At 43.2% G+C, this 21,003-nt stretch overlaps 1 long non-coding RNA gene across 5 annotated transcripts in view; it reads left to right on the top strand.

Annotated features, from left to right (window-relative positions):
* LOC147917781 (uncharacterized) overlaps nucleotides 1-21,003 on the top strand; it is a 139,102-nt gene that overhangs the window by 15,552 nt on the left and 102,547 nt on the right. For 2 of the 5 annotated variants that reach the window (XR_015554436.1, XR_015554433.1), the window contains exons 2-3: nucleotides 7,290-7,378; nucleotides 9,304-10,255. The exons of 1 other annotated variant lie outside the window; for it this stretch is intronic. This is a non-coding gene — a long non-coding RNA (uncharacterized LOC147917781). Of the gene's footprint in view, nucleotides 1-7,289; nucleotides 7,379-7,513; nucleotides 9,102-9,303; nucleotides 10,256-21,003 lie in introns of those variants that run through there. 2 more of the 5 variants (XR_015554435.1, XR_015554437.1) reach the window with 2 other exon arrangements.

The raw sequence follows: 21,003 nt of genomic DNA on the forward strand, positions 1-21,003 counted from the left end.
TGAAAGAGATGTCGCAATTCCGTGCTGATGGCTCCATAACTATGGATAATTTTCTGGTCTTTTGCTTTTATAAAGGGAAATAAAAGAGTTTAGAGAGCTCCCTAAACTTGTTGCTGCCCGTAATAATGCTACCTTCTGTCTTGGCATATGGCTGCACCATTTATCCCAAAGCTAAAAAAATTGTTATTTTGTAAATTGGCCTCTTCTTTGCGACACAGACCGTTACCATCTTATTCAAAGCCCTGATCCTGTCCAACTGGGCTGAGGCTGCTGTGAGTTCCCTTCCTCTGTATCCTGCATGCTGCTCCTAAGTAGACAGGACAAAAGTGTTCTTCCATCACATCCACCTGCTACCTGAGCAATGTCGCCCACGTACAACCAGCTCTGGTTTCAGCTGCAGCTCAGACTTCTGCTCCACCACTTTCTTGCTCTGTGACTTTGGACTAGTCATTTAAGCTCTCTGAGCTTCTGCTTCCTCATCAGTAAAATGGGAATGAGAAGAAGAAGAATGTCTACCTCATAGGGTTGTTGTGAGGATTAAATGGAGTAATGCATGGAAAATGATTGGCTCAGTAAATGTTAGCATTGTTATTCCCTCAGCTCCTGTATAAACCCTGCAGTTAAGCATTGGGAAGCACTATCGAATCATTTCTAGGATCTTTCCTTATTTCAACAAATGCGCACAGAGAGCCAGGAGCTAGGCTGTCTCTAGGACCCTGTTTGTTAATGCATTGTCATTGCCAATATCTCTTTATGGGGTGAGAATGTACAATGAGCAAAGTTTGCTTTGGAGAAAGCCCCTCCATCTCCCATTCCTCATATCTTCTCCCTTGTTGCATAGACTCTCCTCTCTTGTACCTAGTATCCTCTCATTGACCTTGGGCTCCTCAAAGCTCCACACTGGAACACCCAGGCACCTGGGCCCTTGCCTCTTCATTAAGACAGAGCCTGGCCCTTTACAGAGAAGGGGAAATTTGTTCGGTTTGACCCAGGAGTGGATTTGTTTCCCTCCAATTAGTTGGAAAGTCAACCTTGATCTATGAAGAAGGTAGATTTATAGGCTGAGCTGATACATTACTGCCCTCACTTTGTTGTAATAAAAGATGGAATGAATCTCTCTGGTGGGGGCTTGGGTGGACATGGGGCTGGGTTTCTAATGACCATTGCCTCCGATTTTCAGAGCCTGAGTGAAGCCAGCCAGGATGATGGACTAGCCCTTCATAGTAGATAAAAGATAATTTGGGGAGCTGAAGAGGAAGAAGGTTGGAGTGTTCACTTTTTCTTTGCTTTCCATTATACCTCCTTTTACTGAGACTTGCTGATGCTCCTCTAGGTGCAGAAAATAGAAGGCTTCTGGTCGATTTTCAACACAAGTCCATGTAGACTATGTATCCTCAGGACAGACGGCTGCCAACATGGCCTACACCCTTTGTAAAGGCTGTTTCTCTCCACTTTGCATCTGAGCTTTGCTTTCTCTGCCTCTCTTTAGCTGTTGATTTACGTTTGTTCTATTTTGCTACCTCTTCCTTTCTGCTCCCTGTCTCTTGCTATCTATTTATATCTCCTCCTATTTCTCTCCCTGCCCCTTTGTCTTCCTTTCTTTCTCTTCCCTCCTCATCCCCTTTGCCACTGCGTCTCATTGTCTGCCTCATTTGCCTCCCGTCCTCTCAGGGTCTTATTCTTGGCTCTCCTCTTTACCTCATTTTCTCTTTCATTCGGGTTCATAATATCTTGAAAGAGCGTTTGATAACGTTTGCCTGACCCTGCCTGACATCGGGTGAGTGATCCTCCTCAGGCAGCTTTTGATGTGGTCTGTGTGTGATTGATGAAAGCTGCTCAATTTGCTCTTCAAAGCTCTGTTGATGGAGAGCTTGGATGCATCTCCTAGGGATTTCACTCTTTTGCTCTCCAGAAACAAGTCCAAATTGTAGGATGAAACCATGCCACTTCCCATTTGTTCATCATCCTCACAGATCCCTTAATGCTCACAGGAGAAGGACTTTTTTGTACAAATCCATCTTTTTTTCACCTATTGTTATTCCTAGAGTCCTCATGTCAGAGATTTTTACCTACAAAGTTCCTTGGGAGAACTTTAATTTGAATACAACCACTTTCAACCCAAAATAAAATAGAAGAATGCTATTGGTGTTAATAGGAGATTCTAAGCACATTAGGTACTCTGGCTACTTGAAATACAGTCAGCATAAAACGAGAAGAGCTAAAATCAAAAGAACTGTCCTTAGCTCTGGTTCCAGAAAGAACAGTGGGTCAAGTTCTTTCCAGCAGTAATAATTACCCTGGATCCTAAAAGCATGCAAGAAGACGACACATATTTTTCACCTGGCTCAGGTGTTCTGTCATGCTGTTTCTATTTTTCAACTCAAGAAGAGGATTCATACACCTGTGCTGGAAGGCTTACACATTCAACTGCTTGAAGAAAAAGAGATGGACAAAATAGTCTGTAGAAGATTTTTCTAGCTCTTCTACTCCCTGATTCTGAAAATCTAATACTTCAGGTATGATAAATACAGTGCGTTGGAAAGATTACTGAGTTTTGTGCTAGAATACCTGAGTTTAAATGCAGATTTGGACAATTATGAGTTGAATGATCTTCAATAAATTAAAAAATTTTTTTTCAGTTTCTTTAACAGCTTTACTGTGGATTAATTTACATACTATAAAAGTCAGCCATTATAAGTGTACAGTTCAATGATTTTTAGTAAATTTATAGAGTTGTGCAACCATCATCGCAACGCAATTTTATAACATTCTCAATAAGTCTTTTAACGTCTCTCTATTTTCTTTCTTCATCTTAAAATTGGACTTATGTGGTAGATTGATTGCAAAAATGACCACAATCCTTCAGTGCATTGCAATGTGACTTTGCTGCTCCTTCCATCGAAAGGTGAAATTGATCTCCCAGCCCCTGAATCTGGGGCTGGCCCTGTGACCTGCTTTGACCAATCAAGTGTGGTGGAAGTGAAGGTGTGCCAATTCTGACCCTAAACCTCAAAAGGCCTTGCATTCTTCTGCTTGCTCTTTTGGAGCCCTGCTAGCTCTACCATGAGTATAAGGTTGGGCTAGCCTGCTGGCAAATGAAAAATCATATGGGGAGAGGTCCCAATCATTCCTGCTACCCTAGCTTAGGCCATCTTAGATCAGCTTCCCTCAGCTTCTCTGCAGCTGACTACAGGCGCAGGAACATGCTCCACCAAGATTGACCAAGATCAGCCTAGATCAGCAGCATCTAACCAAGCTAGAGACTCACAAGAAATAACAGAAGGTGATTGTTTTAAGCTACTAAGCTTTAGAGAGTGTGATATTGTGATTTATAATAAGAATATATATTTGGTCTTTGACACAGTTCCTAGAACAGAGCACCAAAAACCCTGGGAATTTCCTAAGAGAAGAGACCTATAAAGGTGGCTTTTGTTATGATGATGAAGTGACTTTGAGACCCCACCTAAAGATGATGCTGGTTGATGGTAGAGTCAACTGTGTGATTAACGTGTTGGAACTTTCAGTCCCACCCCCCTGACCTCCTCCAGGGAGGGGAGAGGGAGTGGAGGTTGAATCAATCCCCAATGGCCCATGATTTAATCAATCATGCCTAGTGATGAAGCCTCCATAAAAACCCAAAAGGATGGTGTTTGGAGAGCTTCTGTGTTGGTGAATACATGAGGTGCTGGGAGAGTGGCATATTTGGAGAGGGCATGGAAGCTCTGTGCCCCTTCCCCCATACCTTGCCCTATGAATCTCTTCCATCTGGCTATGCCTGAGTTATATCCTTATAAACCCGTGATCTAGTAAGTAAAATGTTTCTCTGAGTTCTGTGAGGTGCTCTAGCAAATTAATCAAACCCAAGGAGGGGGTCCTGGGAACTTCTGTGTTCAGTACAGAAGTACAGGTGACAGTACAGTACAGGTGACAACTTGGACTTGCAATTGACATCTGAAGTGAGGGCAGTCTTATGAGACTGAGTCCTCAACCTGTGGAATCTGATGCTATATCCAGGTAAATAGTATTGGAATTGAGTTGAATTGTAGGCTACCCAGCTGGTGTTGGAGAATTGCTTGATTGGTATGAGAAAACTCCCAACACATTGGAATTGGAGTCAGAATTGTTAGGGTGGTTTTTAATTTAAACATTTATAGAGGCCCTAGTATGTGAAAAGCAGTATGTTGGGAGTTATGAAGGATGCAGAATTGAAAAAGACATGATGTAAACCCTTCAGAAGTTAGTCCCAGTGGGAAAAACAGATATCCAAACAGTTACAATATAGGACAGTCTGTCTCTCTATGATAACGTTTATGTCTAATTGGTTCCTCCATTGTCTGCAAATAACCGTGTTCTTCATTTCTTGGTATTTCACTTTGAAAATGTGTTCAAGGGATATGGTTTATTGAAAAAATCCAAAACAGCACGTTGACCAAAATTAAGTTTTGTTGGTATGCCCAAGTACAGTGTTTGTACTGACAGGAAATAGTCTATATGGAAGCTTGGCCAGGTGAAATGCCTTATGTAGCCAAGGAAACAGAAAAGCAGACATGAAATCAGAGCCAGGGTAGGGAGGAGAATGAAAAGGGGAGAGACAGGTGGGTGGGAACGTCTTCATTTCTAAAATGACCAGGAGCTTTAATTCCAAGGTTGCCTAAAGAACAGAGCACTGCCTTGGCAGGTTGTTTTTGCTCGCCTCCAAAATATTCTCGAGGTTTGGGAGGCTGGGATTAGGGTAGGGAGGAGAGGAGGAAGGAGTGGGACTTTGCAGACAGGACCTTTGGTACACAGGAGTCTTGTGGTTGATTGAGCTACAGCTGAGTCCCTGAATTCCTGCTCTCCAGGGAGCAGGCATCTGGATAGTCTGACAGCACAGTGCAAAGAGGTCTGGCTTGGGAGCCAGAGAAGCTGATTCTAGTCCTAGCTGTGACACTAAAGAACCCTTGCTGTGTGACCATGGACAAGTCACTTTCCTTTCCTGGGGGTTGACCTGGGTGATTTCTAAGGTCCCATCTAGTTCAAAGAGTCTATAAGTTCAGGTCCAATTCACCCACTAAATTGAAGGAAGAGAGTGAAATCAGAGCAAACTGAGGCAGATGGAAAGGCCTTCTGACAACATGCATGGACCCTTGAAAAATGGAGCTCTTCGGAAAACTCAAACAGAGGTCAATGGGTGAGCCCTGCAGATCTAAGAACCCTCTCCACTTCTCTGCTGAATGTATGGAGTTCTGACCCTGCTGTCCTCAAGGACTCCAGAGGTCCCAGCTGCTTGCAGACCTGTGACTTGACTGCTGGGGGAGCTCCCAGGCTCCTGGCCTGGGCCTGTTGAGGTCCTCTTCCCTTTCAAAGGGGTTTCTTAAAATGCACTTGAGCTCCAATATGGGGCTGTTTAAACAAGGATAAATATTCCTAGCAGTCTGGTGGGAGGGGTAGGGGAAGAAAGTGGTTTATTTTCCAAGCAGTGAAAGTAAAAGAAACTCAAAGAGTAAAGAGAGCTCTTTGCCCCAAGTAACTCCCTGAAACTGGGATGAAATCAGCACTCTCAGTGCTGGTTAGGCTCTCTTTTAGGATGATGACTGTCAACCATCTCATGAATAACTAGACAATTTCTGGGATGCCTTTGGGAAGCCACAATCCTTGTCACCTCCTGATTCACCCCTGGGGGGTGGTAAGGGAAGAAGCTGCAGAAGACCCAGCTTCAGAAACACCTGCCCAGATCTGAATTACCAGGAAGTGACCTCCCTCTCCTGCTGTGAAGAACAAATGAAAATCCTCACTGCAATTTTTGAATCAGGTCCACTGCAGCACTGAAGTCCCACTGTGAAGTCATTTGACTTCCCACCACAAGGGGCCCTCTGAGGTGCAGGAGGCACCTGTTCTCCTTGAGTAGAGTGGCAGTAAGGGAGGGGCCATGTGACAGGAGGCTCCCAATGTGAGTGACCACTGCAAGGCTTGGCCGCCAAAAGGAAGGCCTAGGGATTGTGCTTGAAATGTGATTATATTTGGTTCCTTTTGCACCTCAAAAAACAAAACAGAGTACAAACAGCATCATTCAGGTCATTGTCCTTCTCCCATGGCATCATTCTCTTGTTTATGTGTTCCTCTCTCTTCTTTTTCTAATGCTGTTCACTCTCGCCTCTAGAATCATTGGATCACTGAAGCCCTGCCACTCACTAAAAGTCACCCAAACTTAGTGGCATAAAACAACCATTTCATTCTGCTCACAGATTCTGTGGGCCAGGGGTTCAAACAGGGCATGGCAGGGACTGTTTCTCTACTCCACAATGTCTGGAGCCTCAGCTGGGAAGACTCAAAGGCTGGGGGCAATTCAAGGCCGTGAGGCTGGGATCATCAGGAAGCTCATCCATTCACCAGTCTGGCAGGCAGCACTAGCTGTGGGCTGGGACCTCAGTACAGCTGTCAGCCAGAACGCCCATGCTTGGCTGCTTCACACGCTTGAGCTTCCTCACAACATGGCCGCCTCAAGGCAGTCTTACACAGTGCCTCAGAGTTCAGGGCTCCGAGTGTGAGTGTTCCAGCAAACGAGATGGAAGGTGCAAAACCTTTTTCTACCTAGCTTTGGAAGTCACCGAGCATCACGTCTGCAACATTCAGTTGTCTACAAGCTAGTCAGAAACCCACCCAGATTCAAGGGGAGGGGATAGAGACCTATCTCTCCTTAGGAGGATTGTGTAAGTATTTTCAGACACGTTTTAAAATCTGTACAGTAGGCTGTGTTGCCAAACTAGGCCCCACCATCGCTCTCTGTCACTTTCCCTGTAAGGAGCTCCTTTATCTCCACTTCTCGAGTCCTAGGATACTTTGGAGGTGAGCCTGGGGAACTTACTTAAGTGCTTCTTGTCTGTCTGGCCATGGTTGAATTTAAAAGTGGCAGAAATTCTGTGGGAAACCTCCTTCCCTTTGCTCTTCTCCCATGCCTGAACCTCCTCCGTAACTTGCCGCCGGCCCCAGGCTCTGCTTTGATGGCTGTTTTGTGGGTCCCTGGGAGTGGCTCTGCACCCTCTTGCATGTCCTTGCAGAAGGAATTGAATGTTAATGACCTGTGCCTGGCTCAACACAGATCTCTGCCTGGGCAATACCCCATGCCAAGCCCTTGCCTGACCACACTTTCTGACTGAAATGATTTCCCCTCCATAGGGTGGCTTAGGGAGAAAGTCTTTCAAGCATGTTCTAGAAGGCATTGGCCCGCAGTGCCTAGCACAGAGCCTGGCACTGGTAACTTGCTTAATAAATGATTGTTGAATAAATTAACCCTGGCTTGCATGTTCTAGATGACTCACAGGATCTGACTCAGCCTGATTCACCAGAGGATGTGGGGGGATTTGACCAGTGGAGAACTCTGCATGTTCCCAGAGGGAAGGTAGTGTTTGTGTGTGTGGGTAGGGGGTGCTGGTGTGCATTGTGTTTTGGGGGGACTAAGGGTGGGTGGGGATGGTCCTGTGTCCTGATATTGTGGGCTGGGGCCAGCAGCACTTGCTGGCGTGGTGTTTACCTGGTTTCTACTATCTGCTCCTGCTTCCTTATCTCCATTATTTGGAAACTTTTCTGGACACATCAAGCAAACCCTCTAAGTGTCAGGTTACTTGTCAGGTTTCCTGGAGGCTCAGACCACTGCTTCTTCCTCTTTTCCTCCCCAGTGTGTGGATAAATCACCAGAAACTCTGGGTAAACCTGACCTCACTTAAAAAGACCTATTTACAATAGTGTTGGCATGGCGGGGGAGAGTCTAGACTTGTAGGGCCTCATGTCAATGGGAGAAATGACGAGAGTAACTATGCTAATCGATCAATCCAGTTAGAGATGCTGAAGTCCCAGAAAACTTTTAGGAATGATCTGCTATGTGTTTCTCATTTAAGAAAAAACAAAAAACAAACAAAAAAAGACTTCCAGGCTTCCTTGAAGTGAGGGAGCTACTGGTTGGACATACATTTGTGGAGAAATGGGCTGCAAACTGAATGGAGGAGTCTTCATTGCTCTAAAATGAGCTTGCCTCTTTTTCTTTCTTTTTCATCATTCCCTGTGCATAGATCCACAGCCCTATGTGCATTAATTCTCCATGCCTATGTGTCAGCATTGTAGTAGGCCTTTCCATATGTTACCTCCTAATCCTAACAACATCCTAGTGAGAGATGGATTGTTATCTCCAATCTACAGAGGAGAAAAGGGAGGCTCAGAGATGTGAGTTAAATTGCCCAGAACACGCTGCTAATAAGTGGATGAACTAGATCATTTATTCATTCAATAAACGTCATAGGTTATGCATTAAGCTATGGAAAAAAATGAATAAGGTGAATTGGTTCTGGTTGACAAGAAATTCACAGTCTAGGAGAGGAAGACAGTAACTATACAATGATATGGTAAGTGCAATGATAGAGCTATACATAAGGCACTTGGGTAGGCACCAAAAGGGACATCTAATCTGGCTGGGGAGGGTCAGGGAAGACTTCCTGGAGAAGGTGATGTTTGAGCTGAGCGTTAAGGATATGCAGGAGTTAGTTCGGTGAAGAGAGGCTGTGGGGCGGGGCAAGGCATTCCAGAAAGAGCAGGCAGCATGAGCAAGGCATGGAATTAAAAAACAGCAAGGTATGTGGAACTGTACAGTCTGTGCTGCATTGGGATTGGTCCAACTGGGGTTTATCTGACTTCAAAATGCAAGCACTCTTTCCACTGTGCTCAGTCTCCTCAACTAGCTGACTTTGGAGGGCATGGCATGTGTGGCACTTTATGGGGACTTTGGATGCCCACTTTTCCCTCTTTAAAAGGCCTTTATGTAATTAGCAGAACATGGGAGGCTTTCACTGGAACTTCTACGTTGTGACTTATAAACAGGTCTTAAAAGGGATCAGGAGGTAGCTGTGACAAAGGCTACTGACTAACTGAGGGAAAGTCAGTCCACCCTCCAGTGCTCCATGACTGCCTTGCAGCATTTTGGAAGAAGTTGACCAGAGATCAATGGCTCCTAGGTTCACTGCCACTGAGCAAGCCATGATGAGTCAGAATGAAGCAACAGTTACATACACCAACGGGTCCAGTTGGCAGCAGATAAAGATGTTACCTCAGTGAAAGACCAGGGCTGAAAATGGGTGAGGTCTAACTGTGCCAAAGATCTGCTGTGTTCTTTCTTTTTCCTGTGGCCATGGTGGGAGTGGGGCGGTGGGGAGGGAAGTGGGGAGACACATGGTACACTCCTTTAAATTTCTAGCCACTAAGTAGGCAGATCCTTTTCCTGCAGGCTACCCCCAAAATTGTCCTCACCATTTGGCTTTTTGATCTCCTTCCTTTAAGGTCTTCTCATGAGGTCAAGTGGAGAGGGCCTGAAGATAGAGACTCTTGGGGTCAATCAGGAAATATCTTATCCCACAACCCAGGCCCGATACAAATAGCTGGAGTTTCTGTCCTGCTGTGAGAAGTTCTACAGGAACAATAATTGTGACCAGATAAGTTAAGGATACCTTTATAAGTCCTTTCTGGTATGGGACCTGGAATCATAGTACTAGGAGCTCGAAGTAACCTTTGTCATTTGATAGGTCAGGAAACTGAGTTGACATAAGAGGGAACTGACTTGCCAAAGGTCAGACTCAAATTAGACCTAGAACCAGGAAGAAATCCAGTCTCTTGACTCTAAACCTAGTGCTCCTTGCACACATTGGCCTGCCTTCCATGCTGTTGTTCTGCCCATTGTCACAAAGCCTAAAATACTCTTTCATTATCTTTTAAATGAGCATTATGGTTTACATTTTCTTTATTAAAAGAAGCCACTTGAAGGATCATATTTTATTGTTATTTGTAGAATCAGTGCCCATCACGTGGTCTAAGACAGAATTGACACTAAAAATGTCCCTATAATATTTCTACCCTTCAATATGCAAACAGAGACCTCACTGGGAGCTGAGATTTGGTGGATCATTTTGATTTAAATGGGACCTCATGTTTAACAGGTCTTCCTGTCCATTATCTTGCCTGGCTCCTGTTCAAATACAGCTATATTTTCTGGGTTATTTTTGCATTCATAATTCTTGACAGGAAAATCCTCCCATCTAATCTTTGCTTTATTTCTTTGTTTCAGGAGTTTACCTAGCGTGTCTAATAGAGCAACAAGTCACGTCCCATGGCTCCAGGCCTGCTATTCCGCAGCATACCAAAATCAACCACAGACTGCCTCCAACCACACCCAAGTCAGAGGTGGAGGTGGGGCTTCTCTCTGCCCCCTGGAGAGGTAGAATCTATGACCAAATGGGTATGTTCTGTCTTGATTTCTCCAGGGTTCCCCAGAGAGGTAGCGTTCCTGGATGATGGGGTACAGAGAGCTCTGAGATTAACTTTCAATGAAGCAACAAAAGCTCAGATCGGGGCCGGCCCGGTGGCGCAAGCGGTTAAGTGCGCGCGCTCTGCTGCGGCAGCCCGGCGTTCGCTGGTTCGGATCCCGGACGTGCACCGACGCACTGCTTGGCAAGCCATGCTGTGGCGGCGTCCCATATAAAGTGGAGGAAGATGGGCACAGATGTTAGCCCAGGGCCGTCTTCCTCAGCAAAAAAAAAAAGAGGAGGATTGGCAGATGTTAGCACAGGGCTGATCTCCTCACAAAAAAAAAAAAAAAAAGCTCAGATCTAGGGAAGAATTGCCCACCTGAGAGTTGCTGGAATATTGGTGAAATATCACTTCTTGCTATTTAATTCATTCATCTGGGATAGAAAAGACATCTCTTGGAGATGCTTTAGGTCAGTGCTGTCCAACCTTTTTTAGTATGGAGAGCACATTTTAATCTCAAAAAATTTATAGGCCTGCAGATAAAGATACTTACACGTTAGGAATGCATTGGTAGAGCAGATGCTTAACAGCAGAGGCTATCACCTTCAAAGGAATTTGAATGCTATTAATCACAACCTTATTTATATATTATCCCAAACCTGACTTATTGCTTTCACTCTGTGTTTCTGTAACTCTCTGTGCCTGTCTTCACCACCGGACTGGAAACTCCACAAGGCCATGGTTGGTTTGATTTGTTCACTATCTCTTTTATACTCAGCGCCTAACACAGTTCCTCGCACAAAGTAGGCACCTTATGTATATTTGTAGAATGAATGAATAAATACATCAAAAGTGTCAGAATATAAGTATGAGTCATGATATTTAGTCAATTTATAGGTGCCGATTCATGCAAATATGGTGCTCCCATGGGGTCCCAGGTTCCGCACATTAGAAACCATAGATTTAGATTTACATCTTTGTGTCCAATATTTTGTTCCATTTTCCCCATAGAGAGCTTAATGTCCAGTAGACCAGAAACACTGGTCTCTGGGTTTAGAGACAAATGATAACTAAATGTGGGAGTCTGCACCAATTGATCTCCCTAAGTCCTTTCCAAAATGGAAAGTCCGTGAAGAGGACAGAATGCACAGCTTAAAGGCTGGAACTTCCCAACAACCTCGGAGACAGAGAGGTTGATGACAGTTTCTCTCAAGAGCCAGTTTCTAACATTTGTAGGAGCAAAAAGTAAGCTAATCTCTGAGAGCCTCTAGGCAGTCTAGTTATTATTTCAACCCCAAACAGGCTTGCAAGGGTACTTTGCCTATTTCCTCTGTCAACCTGTTTGTGTGGAGTGTTGATAACTGAAGCGACACACAGTAAATATTCTTTGTCTTGTAAGACATTGGCTGGGAGTAGACATGAGTCGGGAAATATAGGAGTTGAAAGAAAGAATGCTTAGTTTAAAATATGTGTATGTACACATGCCTCATAGAGTGTGTGTATTAATTTAAATGTTGACATCTCTCTTTCCTCTTTGGACAACAACTTCTTCTCTTGATTCTCCCTGCTCTGCTCAACACTCTCCAAAGAAAGAGAGTGATATTCCAGGTGTGAACAAATCAGGGAGGTTTCCTGCTTAAGATTCAGAAATTCATAGCCCTGAGGTAATAAGTAAAAGAGAGGAGGGGAGAGAACAAGAGAGATGAAAAAAAGAATCTTCACCACCTGCTATTTAGTGATTAGCTCCCAGATAAGGAAGGCAAAGATGCATTCCAGGAGCTCAGGACTTGCCCAGGCGGAACTCAGACTGAAGGAGGGCCCGGAGCAAAGTGAGCTAGAAGTGGACGGGGGAGGCTAGGCTACTAAAAGCACCATCTATCAATTTTCTCTCAAAGCTCCTCCATTTCATGTAGCCCCTTCCCTTCCAGCTCTTGTAAATGTAACTACCCTCTTTTTCATTCACCCCTGCCTCACCTGCTTTGTTTTATGTACAAGTGTCCTGCAAAGACTAGCTCTGCCACTAACTGTGTGACCCTGGGCAAATCACTTACCTTCTCAGATACAAGTCTAGTGGCTGCTATCTCTTGAGTTTAAATAGCTTAATCCAAAGCATAGGAAAAGAAGTCAGTGATAACAACCACCCAATCAAACAGTAAATCCCCTAATGCTGGGCGGGAGAAGCCCTGGGGAGTTTGCAGGTGAACAGCTTCTGTTTTAGTTCTTACTTGCAGGCACAACAGGCTGTTTGACTAAACCACGATGAAAAGCTGGTGCTTATTCATTCCCTTACCGAGGAGCAGGCTGCTCAATTGTGGTGTTTTTCTTTCTCAGTAGAAAGAGGTGAAAATAATTTCTGCAAAGCTTACCTTTTGCATGTGGCACCTGTGGCGACAAACATGACCCAGGTTCTGAGCAGAGGGGGCATGATGCTGTGTACTTGTCTGGGGTGCCTGGCCTCTTCCCTCATTAGCCTTTTCTGCTCCCTTTGTGCTTATGACCAAGAGTGTGTTGTCGTTGACAATAGCCATGGGTTCAATTTTTCCAACATGGTGAGGTCAACACATTGACTTGTAGCCTCCTAGAACGGATAAGAACCACTGAGCCTGGACAGACACAAGATCAAGTTACTAATTCATCCTGATTCTCATTTTGCACTGCTTTCATAAAAAAATAAATGTAGAAATTATGCTATGGTAGAAAATAAATACTCTGGTCATTAAAAACTAGAAATCACTAGCTTTGAAATTTCTCCAAAAATACGACCCCAGATACCATGCAAACTCCAATCAAACATGGGCTGTAAAAACCAAATTGCAGACATGGCCTTTGTAACGTGTTCACAGATATAACAGCAGAAGAAATTCTCACAGCCTAGAAAGGCAAGACTTCTGTTTTTTCCTTTCTTTCTGTCTTTTTTTTTTTTTTTTTGAGGGTGGAAGGAGGGGTTGTGCATCAAACTGTTCATTTCAATATGTAATTTGCCTCAAAGAATTTCTGACAATTTATTTTCTCACCAACCTAAATCCAATTCAAAAAACATTTATTGAAACCCGAACAATCTACTTTTGGTTGATGAGTGCTAATAGGTGCAATGTTACCCCAGTCAACTTATAAGATCACCTACTGAGCTTGGAGCTAAACAGGAAAAAGGAAATTAAACTGGAGTTTGAATTTATTTCCTTCTAAATTGTCCACCATAGTTGGACATGTATAGTGCTTAATGAGAAACAAATTGCATTGTGGGCATTTCTTTATTAAAAAAATAATTTCTTTTTTTTTTTAAAGTTGGGAGATGTGCACATCTTAGTGTCAGATGTACTTCTAATGCAGAGGGGATATATCTGTATGAAAAAATAAATGATGTCAGAAAGTTTGTTTTTTTCAACACTTCTTTGCTAGTTCTTGGACTAAACAAATATTTCCAGTGAAAAATGACAAATATAATTGTTTTCAGACTCTGTTTTATTTTTCCCAAGAGACCAACCTTTCTGCTCTCCTGAGGTCCATGGATAGGTGGATTCCCCTGAGACACTTAACAACATCATGTCATTTTTAGTTTAAGAGCTTTTATTGGAGTATCTAATAGGTAGGAGGCAATAGGAGGGTGTGAGTGAGTATGTATATGAGGCAGTATATGTGTGCATGCACACTCCCTTAGGTGCATGTGTGTACTGCCAACAATGGTGTATCACTACTGGACTAAAATTCTGTACCCGCTCTTTGAATAAATCATACAATTTGATCAAAATTGTTGGCCCAACATTATCTCCTGTCCCCCCATTATTTGTAGTTAACTAAGAGAATGTGACCATTAAGAGGTAACATTCTAGACTTCACTGGCCAGTATGGTCCACATCAAACATCATCTCCTTCCTCCCTCTTTGTGCAGACTACTTCTGCTTATCTGTAAGGGACAGCCAGAGTTCACCTGCTTTTCAGTTCATTCATTCACTCATTTATACAATAGGTGAAAACCAAGTACCAACTCTGTCCCAGGCAGTCTTCTAAGTGCTGGAGATGCTACAGAAGAACAAGACAGAGAAGGTCCCAAACCTCATGGGGCTGATATTCTGGTGTGAAAAGACAGCCAATAGACAAAATGAAAAAATAAATACCATATTCTCAGATCACAGTAATTACCATGTAGATTAAAAAATCATAGAGAGATGATAGTTGATGGATGTGTACATGTTGGGGGCTGTTTCGAGAGGGGTATCAGAGTACCGCTCTCTGAGGAGGTGGTGCATGAAGACAACCAGGCGGGGGGAGGTGAGGTGGCACGTAGGGAAGAGTGTGGCATGCAGAAGAAGCAGGAAAGGTAAAGCCCCTCAGCAGGACAAATTTAGCTTGCTCAAGTGAGTGTCCCCACACTCCCATCTTACAGAGAAGGTTTTCTTGACCCATTTGTAAACCAAGTGGGAAGTTGTACTCTGATAGGGGTGGACGTGAGGATCTAGGATACTTTATGAAGGGAAACTGAAGTGTTGCTTTCCTGAGAGATGGAGGCCTTGCTGAAGTTGAAAAACATCAGAGCTCTAGTCCCACTTTTGCCGGTAACAGATTATGTACCTTTAGGGAAGTCTCTTCCCCTCTCTGACATCAGTTTCTTCCTGAAATAAGAATTTTGGATTGAGTGATCTTAAATTCCCTTCCAGTGCAGGCAATCTCTGAGCCCTCTAAGAACAGAAACTGGAATTGCATTTTCCTGCTTGAGAATACCCTATTAATGTGGACTCGCTCACTAGGATGTTCGAAGCCAAGGCCTAGGTAAAAACAAGCATGAGAACTGGAGTTACACCTGACCAACTCCTCCTAGAGTCCAAAGGAGCTGTGTTCAGACACTTGACATCTTTTAATCTCCTTGATTTGATCTGTGTTATGGCTTTAGTCAGTAGGTAGCCCCTACAAGAGGCAACCAGTAGAGAGAATTCTATGGATAGGCCAGATCTCCCAGTGCACACTGAGATGAGGCATCCTGTCCACATGCAACTACGTCCATATGCAGCTATGTAAGGGCAGAGAGAGAACAGACAGGGGTCCCAGGGTCTTAACTTTCTATAATAGGTAATCTCTCCTAACAAAGGTCTTTGGTTAAAGGCAGCCCTTTACTACTGAGATCTTCTGGCTTGTTGGCATGGAAGCAGCCTGCTTTAAATCCTGCTGTACTGATCAGAGAATCCCATGGCTATTTCTTCCTCTGTTGGGTCTGTTGAAGAGTATTCTATCAGTGCAAGGTGAACAACATCACAAAGCCCAGTAAAAGTGTAGGATGAGGGGGTATCATTCATATATGTGTTTTGAGCATCTTTATTATGTGGAAGAAGGCATCTACAGAGACACATACTGAACGAGATGTGGTCCTTGACCTCGAAGAACCTCCTCAACATAGACCCATATGCAGACACCTAACGCTAACACAGGTCAGAGAGAAGGGAGTGATAGATGGAATGAAGGGGAGGTGGTGGGTGAGTTGACATTTGGAATCAGTTCTTAGGGATAATTAGGACTCCAAAGGTCAGAGATAGGGCCAAGGGAACAGAATGAGTAAAAGCTGGGCATAGCACAGAACTTTCAGGAAGAACATCAATTTACCTGGGCTTCAAGGGGAGGGACCCTCAGAAGTTTAAATTTAAACTCCAAGAGCTTGACACAAAGGAAGCCCGAGCTCTGCCCCTTTGGAATGCGGCTACTTTTGGTCCTGGTGTTTCCAGTTCCCATTCCAGAAGAAGCATGGCACCCTCCTTCCTTCCTGTCCTCCCTGCCTCCCCTCCCCCACCACATACACAGGGAACCCACAAGGAGGGCAGAGCTGTGGTTTTCAGTAACTAAACTTGCCTCATTTGTGATTACAGAAATATTTTAAAATTCCACCCATTTTGACATTCTGATGATTTGCTTCAGGGCTGGAAATCAACTTTAGTCTCAGGATTCTTCATTGTTCCTTTGCTGTGATTTCTAAATGCCATTTCCACCTCATCTTTCTCCATCCAGACGTGCCTCCTCTCAGACTCCAGTCTTTGGAAACTTCCTTTTTCCTCTCTGATTTCGGTTCCCAGATCTTCTGCAAAGAAAGCCGCCTGTCTGTATTCCCACTCACCAGTCTTCAGCATCTAGATGCCTCTGAGAAACAAAACCACCTACTTCTCGGCAGCCATCCGGTCTGATCATTCCCACATCACCATGGCTTTGTCCCAGCTTAATTCTGCCTTGTCATTCCCAACAATATTCTTTTCATCTCATTGTGTACCAACCAGCTGATTCATATTTGAGTACCAACCAGCTGATTCATATTTGACACATATTTGATGATCACGCAGAATTTTACCAGCTAGTTATTTTCTGGCTTACTTAGTTTGTGATCTCTATATTCCTTCTCTTAACAGTGGCAATGTTGTTAGTTAAACAAAGTTATCTTTTATTATCGTACTCTTGGCCACATAGCAATAATAATGGTAACAAGAACTAACTTTTATCATGCAGTGCTTTCATAGAAGAGTATCTATCACTTCCTCAATTCTCAAGCCAACCTGTGAAACAAATTATCCCCTTTAATAAATGAGGAAACTGAGGCCTAGGGAGACAAAGTGACTTGTTTAAGGTCAGTCTGGGAGTAAGAGATAGGAAGGGCTCAAACTCAGAAGAACTGAATCCAGTTGGTGGTTCTCAGAATAGGAAGCATGCTCTGAATTCTGACCTGGTCCACCTATACTTCCCAGAGACCCTCCAAACCAGAGATTCTCAAACACTAATAGGCTTTAGAATTACCTGGCGGATTTGTGACAACGTGGATGGAAATTGAGGGTATTAGGCTAAGCAAAATAAGTCAGAGGGAGAAGGTGAAATACCGTATGATCTCACTCATAAGTAGAAGAAAAAAACAACAACAAACAAACACATAGAGACAGAGATTGGATTGGTGGTTACCAGAGGGGAGGAGTGGGGGGAGGAGGGCGAAAGGGATGATTAGGCACATGTGTGTGGTGATGGATTGTAATTAGTCTTTGGGTGGTGAACATGATGTAATCTATGCAGAAATAGAAGTATAATGATGTACACCTGAAATTTATACAGTGTTACAAACCAGTTACTGCAATAAAAAAATAAATTAATTAAAAATAATACCTTCTATAAAGAACAGATATCTAGTATCTGGAGAGTCTATTGAAATAACATATTTTACTGAATGTATAATAAAGTAAACATACTAAATGTCTCCCCCCCCCACAAAAAAAAAGAATTACATGGCGGCTTGTTTAAAATGCAGAATCTCCCCCACTCCCCCATATACATTCTGATTCTGAAGTGATGGGGCCCTAGAATTTGCCTCATTAACACCCCAATGTTATTGACGCAGGAGCTGTGTTGAGAAACTGTCAAACAAAGTGGAGAAGCTTCAGTTTAATAGCCTAAAAATGCCCTCTTTTTCTTTTACCCTTCATTGTATGCAAATTTGAGTTCATTCTGGGAGAGTTTGTATTCTGCGTTAGTTCTTATAAAATATCACTTTAATCTTATTTCAAATGACTGCATTTCTAGAAAAGATCATTTTATCCCAAAGAGAATTTCATTTTTGATCGTTTCAGATAGGTCTCTTATTTTAATTCTCCTTTCCCTTCTTTTAATATGACATCATAATCCTCTTCACATCTAGATTTTGTGTTATATTGGTGTTTCTTCTTGGAATATTGCCAGAGCTGGCATTAATGATGGAGTTGTCAGAATTGTATTCTAAATGAGAGTAAAATTCAAATAAGGACCCAAATGGAAAATATGCCTATAAATATTTGAAAAGATCTCTCTCTTTTTTTTTTTTTTTTGGCAGTTTTTTCCTTTTAGCAAAAGGAAATGTTGATTTATATAGGTATCTTAGGGGATCCCATTTTACTGTTATACGCACCATCTTAAGAAATATTCAGCTAAATTCTGCTTGTCAGAACTCCAATAGAGGTCAGAGCACTGGATAAAAAATGAGTTCAGCTTTGATTTCCTTATGTAAATGTTTTCTCTAGTTATGTCCATTGTGCCAAATTTAATGGTTCTAATAACCACTCCAGATCCATCTAATTCAATTTAATTCTCCCCAATCAAAAAATGCAAAACAACTATTTGAAAGACAGAGATTAGCTTTATTTCTCCCACTAAAGGAAATGAGAAAAGTATTAAAGAGATGAGATCTCAGACAGAGCTTCAATATTGATCTCATCTCCCCTGAGTTTGATCTTGTGTACAGTACATAGAGTGAGATTTGGTATAAAAATGTGCATTTGGAAGGCCCAAGGAAACTGGAACAAATCAGCTACATTCATCGCTTCTTTGGTGGGAATGTTTCTTTCTTCGGGATCAGTGCAAAGATTTGAGCTCCATTCTTTCAAGATTTCAGACCATTGCCTTATAGCCATATTTTCTCATGAGCTATAGCTTTGGCCTCTGGCACAAGATGTCATATTTTACAAAAATATCCTCTTTCCATGGAACAAAATGTAAACTCTCTCTTTCCATATTTAAACTCGTCTTGAGAAAACTAAAGAAACTGAGTTGGGACAATGTGCTTCAAGCCCCTGCGCAGTCTAACGGAAAATTCCTCTGGACATTCATGCTCTTGCTCACACTGATACTCTCTTTCCATCCCCCACCTGGCTCTTAAACCATCTTCTGCACCTTTGCAGGATACTTCTTGCCCATTCCTCCCACTTGTTGGCTCCATCTGTGATGAGCTGGTGTAGGAACTTGCATATTTTTGTCTCCTTTGGGAGCAGCATTCTTCAAGCAGAGGCAGGAAACTTAGCGGCAGTTAATGAACACTCTTAGTGTGTAGGAATCTGGCTAGTTTCTAGGAGAACAGAGGAGCAGGTGATGGGCTCTCCCTCTCTTGAACATGATTATGCTCAAGTTAGAGGTAATGAACCTAACAATAAAAATAGCTCTTGTTCATTGAATGCTCGCTTTGTGCCCCTCACTGAGCTAAATCATTTCCCAAATGCAATTAAATTTCATCCTCACAACAGCCCTATGTGTTAGGTGCTGTTATTCCCATTTTACAGATGAGGAAACTCAGGCTCTCTGTTGCTCTGGTCTCCAGTGAAGATGTGTCCGAGTTGACATTTGAACCCCGGTCTTTCTGACATCAAAGCCTCTTCACTATATATATGCTACACTGGATGAAAATATAAACAATAGTCGATGACTGAGGACCAGGAAAGATCAACGGAAAAAGAAATGCATCTCCAGGGTCAGGGGATTAAACTAGAAGCTGGAAGGCTTTATCCATTCCAGTGCGGCAGCGCCTCCTCTTCTAATGACTTCTTCACGCAGGTGGAATTCTCCGGAAGAATGCTGTTGACAGCCTTCAATGCATCATAAATAACATCCCAGGTGCTCAACTACACCCTCAGTCATTCTCCTCTAGAGAGCTTCAGTATTAACCCCCTCCCCACCAACATTTCTTCTCATTCTCTGCCCCCATTTTGAACTCAATATCATTTGTTCTTATTCGACGATTGCTTTGTAAGTGCTCTCAAATATTTTTGATGCGCAATTTTTAGCTCAAGTGAGTGCTACCTCCACAGAGCCAGAATCTATTGCTTCTATGTAGTTAATATCTTACAATTCCACAAATAGTCTTCGTTTGTTTTTTGGTTGGAGAGAAACATCACCTAAACTGCAGGTTCCTTGACGCTGAGTGTGGTATTTTTTTTCCTCCTTGGCCCCAGCTAAAAAGGGCTCAGGACAGGTGCTCATAGAGGTTCAATGAGCTAAACCAAATATGGAGCCAGTTGTCCTAAGCTCTGCAAAAGGGAAATATAGATGATGCTCAAATAAGTGACATTTTAGTGAGGAAAGACTTGAGTGTGGAAATCAATTAACATAAGTCTACATATAACTATAATATAACCCAGAACAAGATAGAGTATCATAAGAGGGCTACCAAGTACCAGGGCACTTCAGAGCTTGGAGAGATCTTCTCTACTTGCCTAAATGGGGGTACCAGAGGGCTTTAGATCCCCACCAAACCCATCACAACCCTCACACCTGGCACCCGGGAGATGCCCGTTGTTATTCTTGATAGTGGTGGTGGGAGGTACAGAGTGGAGAAATCTTTTACTTTATACTTTCCTGGTATGAATGAATATTTTTACAATAAATTCATTCTTCTTGCAATTAAAATTAAAAAGAAAGGACTTCATGATGAAGGCAGCATGCGTTTGGATCTGGAAAGCTCTGTGGATGGGCTGAAGTGTGGGAAGAAGGATTCCAGGCTTGGGACACAGCACCGGGAAAAGCACAGAGGCAGTCAGACATTGACAAAGTTCAGGGAGCCAGAACTAGGAAGGTTTAACTGGACTGCTGGTCATGGGAAGGGCATAGCAGCAGACAAGGCCAAAAGGGAAAATCAGGGCCATGTTGTAAGGGTCAATTTTTTGGCCATGGAAGCCTCTGGAGTCTTCTGAGCTGAGCAAAGCACAATCATGGCTGGGTTTTAGAGGAGTCATCCTGGACTCTGCTCAGGACTTGGAAATGCGCTGTAAGAATCCCTCATGACCCTAATGGCCTGGAGCTCCTAAATGCCGAGGGCTAATCTCTGCTCCCATGCCAGCCCATCCGGTGCTACAGCCCAAAGGAGTGACCCCTGGTGGATCTTCCAAGAAATTTGACCAGAAGAGAAGGAAGATGATAGACATCTTCACAGCATCCTTCAAATCACTCATAGTTCCTTCTCTCTTTCGCTGGTCGTGGAAA

The sequence above is a fragment of the Ceratotherium simum genome, chromosome 2 (assembly GCF_057802395.1).
Source record: "Ceratotherium simum simum isolate JZ-2026a chromosome 2, ASM5780239v1, whole genome shotgun sequence".
NCBI classification, from domain to species: Eukaryota; Metazoa; Chordata; class Mammalia; order Perissodactyla; family Rhinocerotidae; genus Ceratotherium; species Ceratotherium simum.